Source organism: Hippopotamus amphibius, chromosome 14 (assembly GCF_030028045.1).
Source record: "Hippopotamus amphibius kiboko isolate mHipAmp2 chromosome 14, mHipAmp2.hap2, whole genome shotgun sequence".
In the NCBI taxonomy this organism is placed as follows: Eukaryota; Metazoa; Chordata; class Mammalia; order Artiodactyla; family Hippopotamidae; genus Hippopotamus; species Hippopotamus amphibius.
The window spans coordinates 48,946,519-48,963,263 of record NC_080199.1 but is presented as its reverse complement, the minus strand read 5'-3'; the positions used below and the strand labels follow the sequence as shown (position 1 = coordinate 48,963,263).

Sequence of the window (16,745 nt, the reverse complement as noted above, 5' to 3'; positions counted from 1 at the left end):
CCCAAGTGCATACAGAGCGTTCATTTAAGATTCCCATGGCACCCAGAAATAGAACAGCTTGTTCTGCTGGATGGGGCCCCAGAAGGATTTACGTAGGAGGTGACAACTGAGACTTTGACAAATGGGTTGATTTTATCAAGGTGAGCTGAAGAAGCTCATCCAGGGTAGGGAAGGGCTTGGGTAAAGGCAGAGGCTTAAAGGCAGATCAGAGAGGGGTCATTTTGAAGAAGGGGACAGAGACAGAACACAAGGCTGGAAAAACTGGGAACACTCTTCAAGGTCAGGAACCTCAGACAAAATTGACGTGACTGAGGGAAGCTGGGGCCTAAGTGGATTACAAAGGAGGCTGCCTGCTTACCTGCTCTGTTCCAAGACACAGTCTGTACCTAACCCTGTCAGTATTCTCAGAGAGCATTCTTTTCTTGTAGGGAGGAAACGGAGAGAGTGAACAGCCCACACAAATCTATTGCTCCTACGAGAAAAATAAATAGAAGATACCTTATGGGTGTGAGTCACCAATATCATCTTCAGACATAAATGACAAAACACCTTTATTATTCTTTTTTACCCTGCACACTTGAAACCTGAAAGGTCTGAGGTTAACTTGGACCATTATCCTGCTTGACCAGAGGATGATTTTAATCCATCTTATAATACATTTTAATACCTCCTCAAGGTTTATGCTCTCCTCTTCCTCCTTTTCAAAGTCTCCTGGGTATTTTTTAAGACAAGCCTTTGCCCCTAGAGCTTCCCTTCCAACCATTGTTTGGAGCCAAAATAATCACAGTAAATGAGATCTCTCTTTTCTGGTAAATTAAAAAAAAAAAATGGTTCACTGTGATTGCAAGATTGATTGATTGATTAGCCAGATAGACCTCCAGCAAGATTTATTATTGTAATGCAGTAAAATTTTATTTCATATTGAGAAATCTTTGTTATCAAATAATTGAAGAGAAGAAAAATAATCAAAAAAATTATCTCAATACATACTAAAAGAAATTTACTAAAATTCTGCGTATATCACAACTGTTACAAAAACTCTCCCCTCCCCCCAAAAAAAGTCCCCAGATCCAAGAAATCTTCAAAAGATCACAGCAAGAATTTCCGAGGTCTCTAATATAAATTTGCTATATTGTGTCACTATGTATACAGCCACATTTTGAACTGAAACCCAACTGACAACTACAGAATCACTCTGTTGCCTCTGCCAGCTGAGGTTACTTGATCCAAACCAGAATCGTCATCTGTATCCATAGAAAAACGTATTCTTACAAAACTTATTGTGATACTACTGTGGTGTGCTACCTAGATTCTCCTTCGAGGAAGAATTTATTTCCCAGACAGATGCTAGGAGTGCTAACAGCCCACAGTCTTCAGCTCTCAGCCTGTTTGGAATTAACTCAAATGCAAAGAACTGCCTCACCCCAGGTCACACCTTCTCTAAGCTGGCCCACGTTCAGTGCAAGAGTATAAAATGCTGGCCATCCTGAACCAACTCGGGACAACCCTGAAAGGTCACTCTTGCTCTGGAGCTCTTTTGGGATTAGCTAAGGCAACCATTGGGAATGTATTCAGCTCAATTGCTTCTTCTGCCCAATCCTGCTTTCCTCCCTTCCATTTCACAGGTATTCATTGCAAAGGCACTCCTTAATAAACATCCTACAAGCTAAACTCCATCTCAGAGCCTGCTTCCTAGGAAACCCAACCTACAACATTATGACATAATCATGTCATTTTAATTAGTGCCTGGCCCTAACACTTGGGCCAGACATTAGCTCTTGGGCCAGGGACTTAGAAATGTGTAAGAACACAGCTCTGGGTTGCTACCTCAGGTCCTACTTCTGAGGCATTTTTGTGAGCCTCAGTTTCTCATCTGTAAAATGTAGAAATGTAAGGGATTTCAATTCAAAAATGCAACAAGATGAGATTTCCAAACATAGATATATGATTTAAGACTTTAATATCCATGTACCTTTATATTGTTTAGATAACTTTCTAAACAACATAATACTAATAATCACTTAGTAAAAATAAATTGTCAGATAGTTTGAGGTTGAACCTAGAATTGTTATTTGGAAGTCAAAAGAATTAGGAGAGGTAATGAACATCACCTTCATTCATTCATCTACCAACTTATTTCTATATCAGTCACTTACTGGGTAACTACTATGTGTCAGGCATTGTTATATATTCCTGTTCTTGAGAGCTCACAATTTAATGAAGAAAAGGATACCTAAATAATACAATAATAAGCTACTAAGATAAGTTCAGTAATAGAATGCAATGAGTCCTGTTGGAACATAGAGCAATGCACTCAGCCCAGCCTGAGTGGCACAGGAATGGCTCCCCAGAGGGGCTGACAGTCCCTGGAGTAGGAATTATAATACAAGCCATCTAGAAGGAGGAGGCAGTGTCCATAAAGTTATAATCTCAGCAAACAGCATGGTGTTTGGAGAACACTATCAGTAACTAAGTGTCTCAAGGATTGCTTGGGGCAAGGTCGGAAAGACCTAGCAAATCAGTTTGAGGATCCTGTAGAGCAGGGGTAACTGTGCTTCCTAGAGCTACCCTCCCCTCCCCTACATGCTCGAGATTCTGCTTCTCTAGGTATAGGGTGTGACCTAGAAATCTGCAAGCCAGGATGATTGCGTTGATTTGCAGGTGAGATCTGCAAATTACTCTACAAGACACACTGTGGTGCCAACATTTTACAGTATGCCTGGGACAGCCTCACTTTTCACCTATTATCCCAGCATAATTTAGTAATAATTTCACCCTTCACTCTCAGAAGTGTGCTTGTCTGGAGGATAAATTATTACGGTCATTCTAGTCATACATGGGTATCATGAAGGTGCCCCAGGGACCACAGAGAAGAGTAAGGAGTTAAGGGTGATCTAAAGAGGGGAGGCTCTGGCCCTTCCCCTGATCCAATTGCATCAGTGTATATATTGGGCCTTTGCTGGAGATTTCTCCTGAAGAACAAGTTCAGATACTTAAAAATGAAAATGGAAATGGAAAATAATTGAATGATTTTTAACATGGTTTTTAACCTGGTCAGATGGATAGATGACCTTGAGAGGGATAGATAGATCACTTGGTAGCTGTGTAGACTATGAAGAAGTGGGCCGTCCAAATAGGAATCTGTTCAGCTATCCAACAGAGGCGGGACGAAGGCCCTAAATAAGATAATGAAACAATGGGAAATGTTCCAGAAATTTCAAAATTGGCAGGACTTGTGGTAATTAATTTTACAAGAGTGGGGTGAAAGACGTGCATAAGTATGGAGGATTCCCATGTGTACCTACACCGCAAAAGAAGAGATCCCAGGACACACCACGTGAATGTTCCAGCATTTAACATCTTAGGAAAATCTTCTGCAAAGGGCAAAAAGGATTTAGAGAGAAAGGCCAAATCTCTTGCCTACATATACAATAATAACAGCACTTTATTCCACTTATAAAAATGTTCTTTTTCATCAAACTTTACCAAGCAGTTTAAGATTGTCTACCTAAACGCAAAAAATAAAATTATAATGCTGAGATAGAGAATCATAATGAAGTCAGATTTTACTGGTGTTGTATATGTGTTCAATCATAACTCTAAACCAGGATTAACTCAGGATTTGGGGAACTAAAGATTATAAAATTTTGAGGGGTGTCTTTTTAAAAAGGAATACAAGGACTTCCTAGGTGGCGCAGTGGTAAAGAATCCGCCTGCCAATGCAGGGGACACAGGTTCGAGCCCTGCCCTGGGAAGATTCCACATGCCACAGAGCAACTAAGCCCATGCACCACAACTACTGAGCCTGTGCTCTAGAGCCCGTGAGCCACAACTACTGAGCCCATGTGCTGCAACTATTGAAGCCCACGCGCCTAGGACCCGTGCTCCACAACAAGAGAAGCCACTACAATGAGGAGCCTGCGCACCACAATGAAGAGTAGCCCCCACTCACAGCAACTAGAGAAAGCCTGTGTGAAGCAGCAGCAACGAAGACCCAATGCAGCCAATAAATAAATTAAATAAATAAATAAATTTATTTTAAAAAAAAGGAATACAAAATTGGATATAGAAATAAATTTTGGTTAAAAAAATATAAATTACAGTTTTAATAATATGAAAATTTCACAAACAAAACCCAGAAAATATAAGATATTTGTAAATTACTTCCTCAACATCTTCCTGTATACTCTTCCCATATAATTGGCTATATCTTCTTTGATCACCTCTTCATAAGACAAGATTTTATATCATTTTCTAAAGCAGGGTTTCTCAAGTTCTGCAGTCTTGGCATTATTGACATTTTGAGCCAAGTAATTCTTTGTTGGGAGCAGGTGGAGTAAAGAGGGGAGACAAGCTATCCTATGCATTACAAGAATTTTTGCAGCATCTCTGGCCTCTACCCACTAGATGCCAGTAGCATCCCCCAATTGTGACCATCAAAAATGTTTTCCAGACATTGTCAAATATTCCCTGGGGGCAGAAATCACACCCAGTTAAGAATCACTACTTTGTAGAAAGAAGAGAAAGATAGTGTCATACTCAGGCTGCCATAACAAAATACTGTAGACTGAGTGGCTTAAACAGCAGAATTTTGTCACAATTCTGGACGCTAGAAAGCCGAAGATTGAGGTTCTGGCAGGTTCAGTTTTTGGTGAGGGCCTTCTACCTGACTTGCAGATAGCCACTTTCTCACTGACTCATCACATGGCAGAGGGTGAGAGAGAGAGAGGGAGGGAGGGAGAGACAGAAAGAGACTAATCTCTTCTCATGAGGACATTAATCCCATCAACTCATTTTTTCCACCTCACTTTATCTTAATTACTTTCACGTAGACCCTTTCACCAAATAGTCACATTGAAGGTTAAGGCTTCAAAATATGAAATTTGGGGGAACACAATTCAATCCATAGCATTAAAGATAATTAAGATAATTAAGTTTTTAGTGTGGTTAGTCTCAAAAACATTTTTTTTAGTATTTTGGAAAAGTTTCTATAAGCTTTACGACTCTTTATTGGTAATATGTAAATTTTTATAATTGCTGTCAAATTTGACAAAATATCAAGTTTCTTTCATAAATGGACTATGAGATTTTCGGACATTTCAAGTTTTCTGCAGCAGTGATTAATTGTAAATGCTCTTTGAATTAATGGCACGTGTTTACCAGTTTGTCACAGATGTCCTCATTGCAGTGGTATATTATGGGTTTTATGTTAATGTTGTCAGTGTTAGATTTTCATGTCACATTAGCAAGAAATTAATAAGAAATATGCATAGGTTTAGTTGGGCAAAGCTATTTCAGACTGGGGGAAAAGCATCAGCAAAGTTCTGTCCCACCGATGACAGAGTCTGGGCAGAATGTGACATACAGGAAAGGCAGCAGCCTAGGATGAAAACATTAGAGAAAATACCCTGGAGTCAGGAGGGGAGCTGGGAAATGTTACCAAATGCTAGCCAATGACCGAGAATACAATGTGTCAGAGAGGCCCAGGTAAGAGAAGACTTATAGAAAAATGTAAAACAAAGAAGATCAAAAGTGGTACCCAAATCAGGGTAAGGAGCTGGCAGCATCTAAAAGAGGGATCCAGAGCCCTAGTCAACAGTTAAGGCTGGGCTCTAGAGTAGAGGGTTGAAGGAAAGACCAAGAAGCCAGACCTCCTAGTCAGCCGACTGATTTTCTAGGACTATGAATACCCTCTTCCCAAGCGTCACTGGTGAGGAAGGAGCTGCTGAAACCTTACCACAGCTTCCCTGTCGCCTCCGGAACTGAGCAAGGGGAGACAGGCCTTTATTACCCCCATGTAGGCAGGGCAAGGCGAGGAAGACAGGTAATAAATGGAGAATTACATCCATGCTGGGCGAGACTCTTTATAAGGCATCCAAACCTCAGAGCTCTAAATGTCCTTCTCACCGTCTCCAAGCTGTCAAGATACAGTACTAATAAAAGGAAAGCCTGGCCAAGATGAGACCCCGAGAGGCACAAAGAAAGACTTACCAGAGGAGGATGAAAATAGCAATTGTGTGCACGACTGCGCGTGCACTTTACCAGTACAAAATGAGATGCAAGCAAGTCAGAAAATAATCCTGGAGGAGAAACCAAGAGGAAAGGCAAAATAACAAGAGAGACACGGCAAAGAGTTCCTCAGGAAGGTCACAGAAAAGTGGCCCTTTGCAATCATGGCATGTGTATGAAATCCAGGTGTAAACAGCAAAGCTGGCACTTTCTTAAGTTTAAAAGTCTCTTTCTTAAACAACTAATTTGTGTCCCAGGTTTCTGATTATTGGTCTCGTGTTTCCCCTAAAAATATCATTTAGAACCTCTGAGTGGGCAGAAGGAATGAATTATTTATCACCTTACTCCACTCGCTTTACCTTCATTGGGATACTTCCAAATTGACAAAGAAACCTATTTACTGTTAATTGATCACCACTCTAAATTCATTGAGATTGCAGCCGAAACAGGCATCTCAAGTGTTTCGGCTGAGATTAGCTGTATCCCATGACAGGAGAGGAGGCAGGATGTGGCTACAGCAGGTTCTCCTCGCTGACAGTGGACTTCCAATTTCAAGTGTACATGCTTTGAAATTTAACATGACAGTCTGAGTTTGTCCAAAGTCAAGCTAAAGTGCAGAGCCTCACCTTTGCGGCACAAATGATGGTCAATGGGAATTAAGTTGGGGAAAAATAATCCTTACTTATTCCACTACACGTTAAAACTTACTAAAAATAGGTAAAAACTCTTGATACCCTATTTGTTGGTAGCATAGGAAAAGGCTTTCACTTTTTACTCCGTTCTAGTTTCCCAAATATAATAAGCATTAAATTTTAAAGCAAATAAAATAAATGCAGCAAAATCTAGCATTATATGGGCATAAGGAAAAATTCTACACAAAGAAATGAACTCTAAGGAGATGCATTTTATTTCACAATATTTTTACTGGAAATGACTTGTTCATAATATTATCCATTCCGTTGTAAGATTTTACTATAGAAATTGGTATTCCCCAAAGTTGGGAATATTTCTTATCAAAGCCAAAGTTAATTATACTAAAGCCAGAGGTTAGTGGTACAAGAGCAATCAAAGAAAAAGTAGTTAAAATTCTTATCCTTAAGAACTTTGACCCAATCTACAAAAATGACAAGTTATATTACAAATATTAACATCAATTCATTCATTCAACAAATAAAAATTGAGTTCCTAGTTCAAGTCAAACACTATTCTAAGCAAATCTGAGAAGTCTCTGTCCTCATGGGTCATACATGGAAAGCAGGGAGGAGGGTGTTGTGAGAAGAAAAATGAACAAATCCATCCAATGTTATGAATGACACTGGATATGAATGCTGTGGAGGGACATGAAGGATGGAGAGCGTGTTGCCATTTTATAATGAGTGGTCAAGAAAGGCTTTCTGACAAGGTGATATTTTAGCAGAAATGTCAAAGAAAAAGGTATGGAATAATAAAATAAGCCATGTGCCTATCTGGCAGAAGAGAGTTCCATGCAGAAAGAACAGCAAGTGTTTGCAGGTTTGGGGAACTAAAATGTGGCCAGGGTGGCTAGAGCCAAGAGGGTGTGGGAGACCCATCGTGCTGGCCATTGTGTCAGAGCTCAGAACCAGCAGCTCAAGGGAACCCATTGTACAGACCTTGGATCCTACATTGTCAATGGACCAAAGGGGCTTGTCTACAGACAGTGGGATCAGGCGGATGAGAAGCAGAGGCAGGAGGACCACTTAGGAGGTTGCTGAACTACTTCAGGCAAAAGATATTGTGGGAAGTGGCAGTGGAGGGTGTGACAATTTAAGGACAGGACCAGCTGATGTACATCCAGGTGCTGATTTCCATATGGGAAGAGGAATCAAGGATGGCCGCAGTTTATGTCCTGGAGTTGCCACTTATTAAGAAGAGGAAGACTGTAGGGGAAGGTGGGCAGATTTGAGACAGAGAAATTAAGAGTTCTATTCTGATCACATCGAAACTGAGATGATAGTTAGATATCCAAGGAGAGCGGGTGTGTGTCTTTCCCTGGTCATATTACTGAAAAAAATCATTATTGCAACTAGTAAGGATTAAATCACAGATTAAAAAAAAAAAAAAATTCTCAAGAGGAGATGCCTGAAACACCAAAAGACTCTTGAACTGAAAAAGTTAAAATGCCATTAGCTAAATGATCTCAGGGTGTCAGACAAACTTTCAGAGACTGGGAGGTCTCTAATCTCTAAAAAACAGAAATGTGACTCAATTCCATGAATGAATGACTCAGCTCATCCAAATTCAAAGAGTATATAAATCTTCCTAAACCACTGCTCACAAATAGAGCCCTGGTGTCTATTCATGGGGCTGGGGCGGGGGGCGGGGAAGGAATGTTTTTAAATGAAGACAATTTCCTCCTTTGGGACTCAGGACTTGTTTGTTTGAAGGCTTAGAAGCTAAAGTTCAGAAAGGCCTGCCTTTTGCTGAAGCTGCAAAATCAAGAGGAAGAAATGTACAAGCATCACATCCAGCCTGTTCCAATCCTAGCTCTTCTGGCAGGAGCTTGGTAACCTTGTTCAGATCTCCAGAATTCTGTGTTGTGTCCTCACTTAGAAAAGAAGCCAAATAACACCATTCTCACAGCGTTACTGTGAAGATGTAAGAATTAAAGAACTGAATACCATGTAATACGGTGTATAATGTAGTATGATTTGGATTATACCGTAGGATTTATAATGTACCGTAATCCAGATGTATTCCAATCTCCCTGCTACTCACTCCACAGTGTGAGGGGAGCTGGACAAGAACCAAGCCCTTTAGTGTCAGGATCTGATTAGTCCTGTAGCTGAACGAGTGAGAGCTCTCAACGACATGAATTAATTTACACAGTGGGGAGGCTGAGAGAACTACATTTTCAGCATCTACTATATGCAAGGTATTTTGTAAACATTGCTCAAATTAATCTCCATAACAAACCTACAAGGTAAATACTTTTATCCTATTTTGTAAATAAGGAATCTGAAGTTCTGAAAGGTTAAGTAATTCAAGTAACTCACACAAGATGGAGACCAGTAATTGCTTCTCAGACACACTGGATTCTGCAACCTCTTTTCACTCCATCACTTTGCTTCTCTTGGTGCTGCTTCTCGCCTCGCCTTGGCGGCCTAACCAGGTTTTGAAACATGATGATGAGACCAGGTCTCCAGACTAAGAATAGTCTGTGAACATGACCTGTCTAGACGTGTGCCTGTCCTCTGAATCCCACCTACCACTGTGCTCTGTCTGCACTTCAGTTTTTATGATCAAAGCCCCTCTTTAAATCAATGTTATTCCTGATCAGTCATCTGGGCATGCCTCTAGACAGCAGCTTGGTCTGCACATCTACCAGTAATCTCCTTTGACCACTGTTATTCAACTCTGAAGAAACCTACAAGTTGACTCTAAGTTTTCCAAGTCACTCCTTGCATTCAGTCCATCACCAAGATCTGTTGCTTCTCCAGCCAAAATCTCTCTTGAATCTTCCCACTTCTCTCTCTTCCTACAACCATCCTCCTCTTCCAGCTCACCTATTGCCTCTCACCTGGATTTCTGCAATAACCCTCAAAGTTCTCCCCATTTTCTCTCTCCTCCAACCCCAATCGCTTCTCCACATGTCGAAGTAAGATTTTTAAAGTAGAAAATGATTGTGTTCTCCTCTCCCCACCCACCAAGGAATGTCTGTAGCTTCCCATTGCACTTCAAATAGAATTGTCACCTTGAGGTAGTGTACACTACCCCCAACCCTTCCGCACCTGCCTCTCACTCTCACCTCCACTCCCCTGCACCAGCCGTAGCGTCTCCTTTCACTTCCAGGAGAGGCAAGGCCCCTTCCTCTCACGCTACTTCCCCTCCTCCTCAAGTGCCCTGCACCGTCTCCTCCCTCCAGTTTCTTTGTGAATGTTACCTTTCTGTCTCTACACTCGCTTCCATTGCTTTGTAACAAGTCCCAGTTGGTCATTGCAGACAGTTGTCTGCCAAGAGAAAGGAGAAGAGGTTTCCAGGCAGAGGTAAGAGCAAATGCCAGCATGTGCAAGGGTTCTGATCAGAGGTGGGAAAGAGCTATGTGTGTTTCAGAAACTGAAATAAAAATTTTTCAAAAGACAGACTTTGTGTCTCTGTGCGAGACTGTAGACTCCATGGAGGCAAGACCGTATCTGTCTTATTCACCGATTCACCTGGCCTGACACATACAGACCTAACACGGAGGCGTCACCCAGTACACATGCAGGACATGACTTATGGCCTTGGGAATCATGTGTCACAGTCACTCCGGACATTACCAGATTTAATCTTTTTCTCAACAGCACAGGAAATATGTCGTCTTTTCCACAGAAACTTTTATCTAACTGCACAGGTTTGTTTGTAGTCACTGATGCTTATCTGTGCATAATTTTGTTATCTTGGTTCAATCTTAAGTACCTCTTAGTGAATACATGACCCATTTTCTTCTCTCTGCTGTGCCCTTCTGCCGACTCTGTTCTCCATAGGCTGTGGGTTGATCTCAAAGGTCATGTGGCCTCATCTTGACTGACATGTAACTCACGAAAATAAGTATCTTGGCATTTCTTAGTCTGACCAGCTATGTTAACAAAGGCCTTATGAATATTTTATAAATATTTACTGATGATGTGATAAAAGAAACAAAGGATCTAGTAAGCCTGACTTTTTGTTTAATGAAATGTATTTCCAAACCCTGCAATTATTCAACCTAAAATTGTTATTTGTACAATGATATTTGTATTAATTTTCAAAAAGCCAAGGTAAGGAGATATTTTAAAGTGGAAAATAGTTCAGAATAAATCCAATGAATTTTAAAAAACAGTTATTATTGTACACCTATTTAGTGTTTATATTTGTGCTAAATTATTTCACATATATCTTTAGTCCTATAGAGAAGATATCATTAACTAAGTTTTACAAAAAAGAAAGACTTACTAAGATTAGAAAAATTTTTCAATGGCTTAAAGCTGGTAAATGGCAAAACCGCAACAGAAATCATACACTGCAGTCAGTTTAATGAATGATGATCTTAGCTTTTCAAGTAATTGTGTTTATGGGACCAGAATGTAAGTAAAGATACCTAGTTTTAAAATAATCAGATTTATCACATATTGTTGCCCTAACACTGCAGAGAAACAACTTCAATATCTCAACTGCTTACAGCAATAAGCATTTGTTTTCTTCATGCCTGGGTCTGTATGTCAACTACAGTTTGATTGATCTTGGCTGGTCTCACATAGATTCCCTTGGGCTTGGCCAGACTCCAACTACAGGTCAAGTTCAGTCTATCGCTACATTTCTTCACCATCCTGAGGCAAGAACTATCTGGGGCAGGTGGCAGAAGCCAAGGAGACTAACCCAAGTGGAAACAAATAGCAACACATTTAAAGCTTCTGCTTGCTTTCACATTTCATCAGACAAAGCAAGTCACATGGTCTGGTCCAATGTCAAGTAGGCAAGGAATTACATTTCGCCTAATGGACTATGTGAGGTATTACAAAGTTACATGGTAAAAGGCATGAATGCATAAACTCATAACACAAAGAGATTGAATAATTGGGAACCATGATACAATCTACTACAGCATTCATACAACGAGTCTTTGAGTTCAAGGAGCAATCTTGGATTTGGTTACTTAAAGACAAAGTAAAATAGGTAGAGCAACCCTTTTAAAATTAATTTATTGACAAAAATGCTTATTTTGAGATGTAAGTTTACATATAAACTTAAAGATAAGTATATACAACCTTTTTAAAGAATATTATTAAGCAGAATGTCAAAAATAGAAGCTGGCATTTCCAAATTCCCATATCCAAAGAAAAATTGATTAATAGGGAGTCATTTTGAAACTTATATCAATAGCCATTAGCTACTGAAATTTATCATAAGGTGTTAGTTTACAGATCTCACCAGTAGAAAGATATGAAAAATCAATGCAAAAATAATAAAATTCTATTTAATATGTGGGCTCAAAGAACATGTTTAAATGTATGTGAGTAGAAATAGGAAATACCTTGATAAAGTGGTTCATATTGTAGTGTCTCTGAAAAAATAAGAAAGCTACAATTTATAAAAGATGGCCAAAGATCTTGGGTAAAATTTTAAATGCTAGAAATAAAGTGAGAAAGAAAAAAACACATATAAAAAACTACGTAAACATTTTCTTTACTACAGAGATATTACTGTTTTTAAATATTAAGAAATTAGTTCTAAATTTTTAGGAGGTTGGGATCATTATGCTGTTTAACAACATGTATTCACTTTATTTATTTATTTATTTATTTATTTATTTATTTATTTATTTATTTTTAAAATATGGAACGCTTCACGAATTTGCTTATCATCCTTGTGCAGGGGCCATGCTAATCTTCTCTGTATCGTTCCAGTTTTAGTATATGTGCTGCCAAAGCGAGCACCATGTATTCACTTTAGAAGTACACACCAATGCCATGCTGTAAAAGATAAAGAAATTAGCCCACTTCAAATTCTTTCTACCTCCTGATTTTTTTTTAAATTGTATTCAATTACTTCGTTGTGGTACATAACATTTACATTTTCCTACCACCTCTGCCACTGGCTCAAGCCAGCCATGATGAGCCTCTTACTATTCCTTATCCCTGCCAGGATCATCCCTGCCTTGGGTTCCTTTTACTTATTTCTCCCTCTTCCTGGCACACTCTCCCCCAAATATTTGCCAGGATGGCATCTTCTTGTCAGTCAGGTCTCAGCTCAAAGGTCACCCTCTCTGAGAGGCTTCCCTGACCACTGACCCTGAAGGTACTCAACAAATCCTCACGTTTAATTTTTTTACAGCATTTATCACTATCAGAAACTCCCTTGGTCAGCACTTTATTTTCCATCTTCCTACACAATCGTGTAAACTCCATGATGGCAGGAATGCTTTGTTTACCACTTCTATTCAAGACGGTGACACTTTTGAGGAAATCTGTTCTTCTCTCTAGATTGGAAAAGACTTGCGTCAGACCCCAGCAGACTCTCTTGTTTCAAGCTAGGCATGAAAGGGTTTGAGAATTTTGTTTAATACTTTGCGATTGGAGGTTGCTTCTTTATCCTCATTGCACTGATGACAGTTTTTAAAGAGTTAACCTCTATTTTTCTTTTTATTGCTATTCCAGGTTTCTATGCATTCCAAGAAAGGAAATTTACCTGAAATCCTTCCATACCAACATCACCAATTTGCATTCTGCAAACACTGTAAGTATTTTAATTTTCCTCTTCAATATGTTTGTATGAGACCAAACTTAAAAGAAAGAGAGGATGATGGAAGCTAAATAATGGGAATCACCACTGCCATTGTGAGTTGCAAGTGCCTTTGGGAGTCTGATAAAAACATATGTCCTTTCTCCCATAAAAAAATGAACAGGCAGACCTTTATAGGCAGAGTCATAAACGCAGTCACTTGAAAGCCCGTTCATGGACTCCTTTGGGAACTACAGACCCCACATAAGGAACACTGAGTGAATATGGATTTCAAGTCAGTTTCCTCCATGTTAACATTTGAACTTCTCAACATATACATAATACATTTTCCAATAATCTGAATTATTCAAGCCAAAATAAATTCTGCCATACCCCATCAGGAATCATCTATCTAATTGATAATACGTTAATATTGGTAAAGCGTAAAGAATAGTGCTTGGCACATACAGAGGACTGTATTAATGTTTGATAAATAAAGTAAAACTGTTTTGAAATAACCCCATTCTCTTCTTAGCTGTTCAAAATATATGGCTGTTGTATGGTGTAATTACTAGTGAAACAAAATATATGTCCTGGCAAGTATATTCCAAATGTATCACACTGTGATACAAAGAGCGTGACTAAGCTGACCCAAGAGTTATGAGGGATTTTATGGTGTGATGTCAAGGACAGTGGAGAAGCCCAAGCAGCAACTACTCAGATGTCTCCAAACCCTTCCCAGGACCCCAAGAGAGTGTGAGCTTCTGCCTTTCCCAGTCCGGTGGGGGGTTGGGGGGGGGGGGTGGCAGGGCAGGGTTGATTTCTAGGCTTTACTTCCAGGCAGTCATGGCGATAGTGAGTCCTCAGGAGGTAAGGTGGATATAGCATATTGACATGATAAGAGTGAGTGGATTAGCAAGGGACCAGCAGTCCCTGGAGGCTCTCTTATGCATGCAGTATCATTAATCTATTTCTCTAAAAGCAACATTCTTTCCAACTATTACATCTTTTGTAAGACAGAAATCTCCCAAATTACTCCCATACTTTCACCAAAATAAAAGTAATTAGGTACCCTCCCTCTTTAAAAATATGCACATTTTGTTCTTAATTATAATGCCATTACCATAAGGTAAATGTCCTATTCGCAATGCAACTGGGAATGGGGTATCTTGCATCAACTCTGATCAAGAACTTGAACTCCATTTGGTCAGAGGACTTCTTAGCACTGACTGCCCTCACACTTGGGTTAAAGTACTGCAAATCCTTCTTCACGGAGCCCTTCTTTCCTAGTCTCATCTCTCATCCCTCCAAGTCTGGGGGACCTGCACAGATATGTTCCTCTAACCCACACTTCTTCAACATCTCTCCACTTTTTAAAGAAATTTCTAAAAATTTATCTCCTTAATAAAAAAAAATTAAGCCAATTGTTGAGTTTTAACTTTTAAAAAATTGCTTGGTTCACTTTTTTCACTTTGTATAACTGGTATTAGAATACAGTATTCATGAAGAATAATGATACTCTATTATAATTCTTATACACAACTATATAAAATGCCCAAACTTGCAATTCCTTCTTAATCTACGCAGTGACATTCCCCTAATCTAACAGAATTCCTGAATACAAAAGCACATCTTTTGACCACTGTAGATATCTTTGTTCTTTTTCTTTGTTCTTTTGCTTCCCACAGGTAAAAAATCCTGAAGTTTATTCCAAGATGGGCTAGTGTATTCTCAGGTGGCAGGTCAGATGTTGACCATAGCACCAAGCCAAAGGAGCCTTTTCTATATATCTTTAGGTCATGAAGCTTCTACATCTCTATGTGCCCTCCGACTGTCAGTCATTTGAGGTTACTGCATTAACATGCAACAGAGATATAAGAGGGATTTTTTAACTGCCAGATGCACTAGAAGTAGATTGTATCCCAGTCCAATTAATTCCCCTTTGAGTCTAGCTTTATTTTTTTAATCATTTATTTATCAAGAGAAACTATTCCTTAGCCCAGATATTCATAGTTCATAGTTTCATAGTTCAGGAACACAGGTAAGTGACAAACTTCCATGGAACTCAACCCAAAGAAGTTCTTTATATTCCAAAATCACTTTGCACTCTGAAAGATACCAGCCTTCCTCATCTCCTCAAAATCTTTCATGGAATCATAATTTCTGTAGAAATCTGCACATGCCTTCTTTCTTGGTTCAGCCACAGCAAACTTATACAAAGTTGCAGCTCCCAGGGAGACAATGAATGCTCCAACAATATGAAATCACAGATGCTTGGCCAGAAGGCCACACATCTGAGGTTTTGTCAAAGACGTGGAAGCCATGGTAGTTTTTCTCCTTGACAGCTCAACAATGACGTCCTTTCAGACAGATGGGAAAAAAATCTGTCTAGCTTTATACAATAATATTTGACCTGTTTAATCCATGTGATATCCTGCAATACTGTGAACATCTCTACCAGAGGTGTTCCCACTGCTAGTAGAGCACAGAAATAATGCAAAAGAAACCATCATGTTTAGCTACACAAAACACAGCAACAACCACATACCCCACCCACCACATAGAAGTGCACTGTCTGTATTCACAAAGACCCTGCTACAATGTGGCAAAATAATAGAGCTAAGGCACTGCCTGCAATTTTAAATGATCCACCCTACTCTTTTTATTCCTTCGAATAAAGTGTTTGCTACCATATTTATTCAATCATCACGGAAAACTAATGAGAATATAAATGTAGCCAGCCGTGAAAAATGCCCAACAGCCAACGTAGATTATATATTAAGATGTGAGTTATATCAAGGCAGATTATTTCTGTAGGGACTTCATTCCCACAAATCCTCCAGCATATATGGTATCACACGGCAGATTGCTCTGTCAGGGCTTCTGCCTCTGAATTCCAGGTGTGCTCAATTTTGCATCTGTTGCTCCACAAATGCATCAGGCTTGAACAGCAAACCATATGGCTTCCCTTACTGGACCGACTTTTTATCACAAATATGCCCCAATTACCATTACAGAGGCTGTGCCCTCTGCAAATGCCAACAATGAATGGTGTCGGGTTGGGTGTGCAGCCACAACTCAACATGAGTTTGCCGCAGCCCTGAATGTTACTGTCTGGTACTTCCCAGCTGACCCTGATCTATGATATCTGGATAACAAATGTGCACATTTAGAATATTCTGTTCAGTTACAGCTCTGTGCTGGGAATCAAACGAGTTACAAATAGCCCCAAGTCCAAATACAGTAGTGACATGCAGTAATGGTGTCATTATCAGGCAATAATTCCATACCTATCACTGACTCCTACAAGCAATAAAAATGGTAGCTGGTAGCAAAGTGGCCACTCACAGATACTAGCAAGGGGACAGCAAATTACACTTAGGGCCATGATTCTATCCTCAATTAGCTTTGTGTGTAAATGTGAGTCTGCGTGTGTGTGTGTATGGCCTGCATGTGCATGTCGTATACATCTTCATGTGTGTGTATCTGTGTGAAAGTCTTAATGATACAGCTTAAATGCATGTGTCTGGTCACTAATT

The 16,745-nt window shown here is 39.6% G+C and overlaps 1 non-coding gene across 1 annotated transcript; it reads right to left on the bottom strand.

Annotated features, from left to right (window-relative positions):
- Nucleotides 1-12,315: 12,315 nt before the first annotated feature.
- On the bottom strand, nucleotides 12,316-12,422 carry LOC130836031 (U6 spliceosomal RNA). The gene has a single exon (XR_009049095.1). It is a non-coding gene; the product is annotated as a U6 spliceosomal RNA (small nuclear RNA).
- Nucleotides 12,423-16,745: the final 4,323 nt, after the last annotated feature.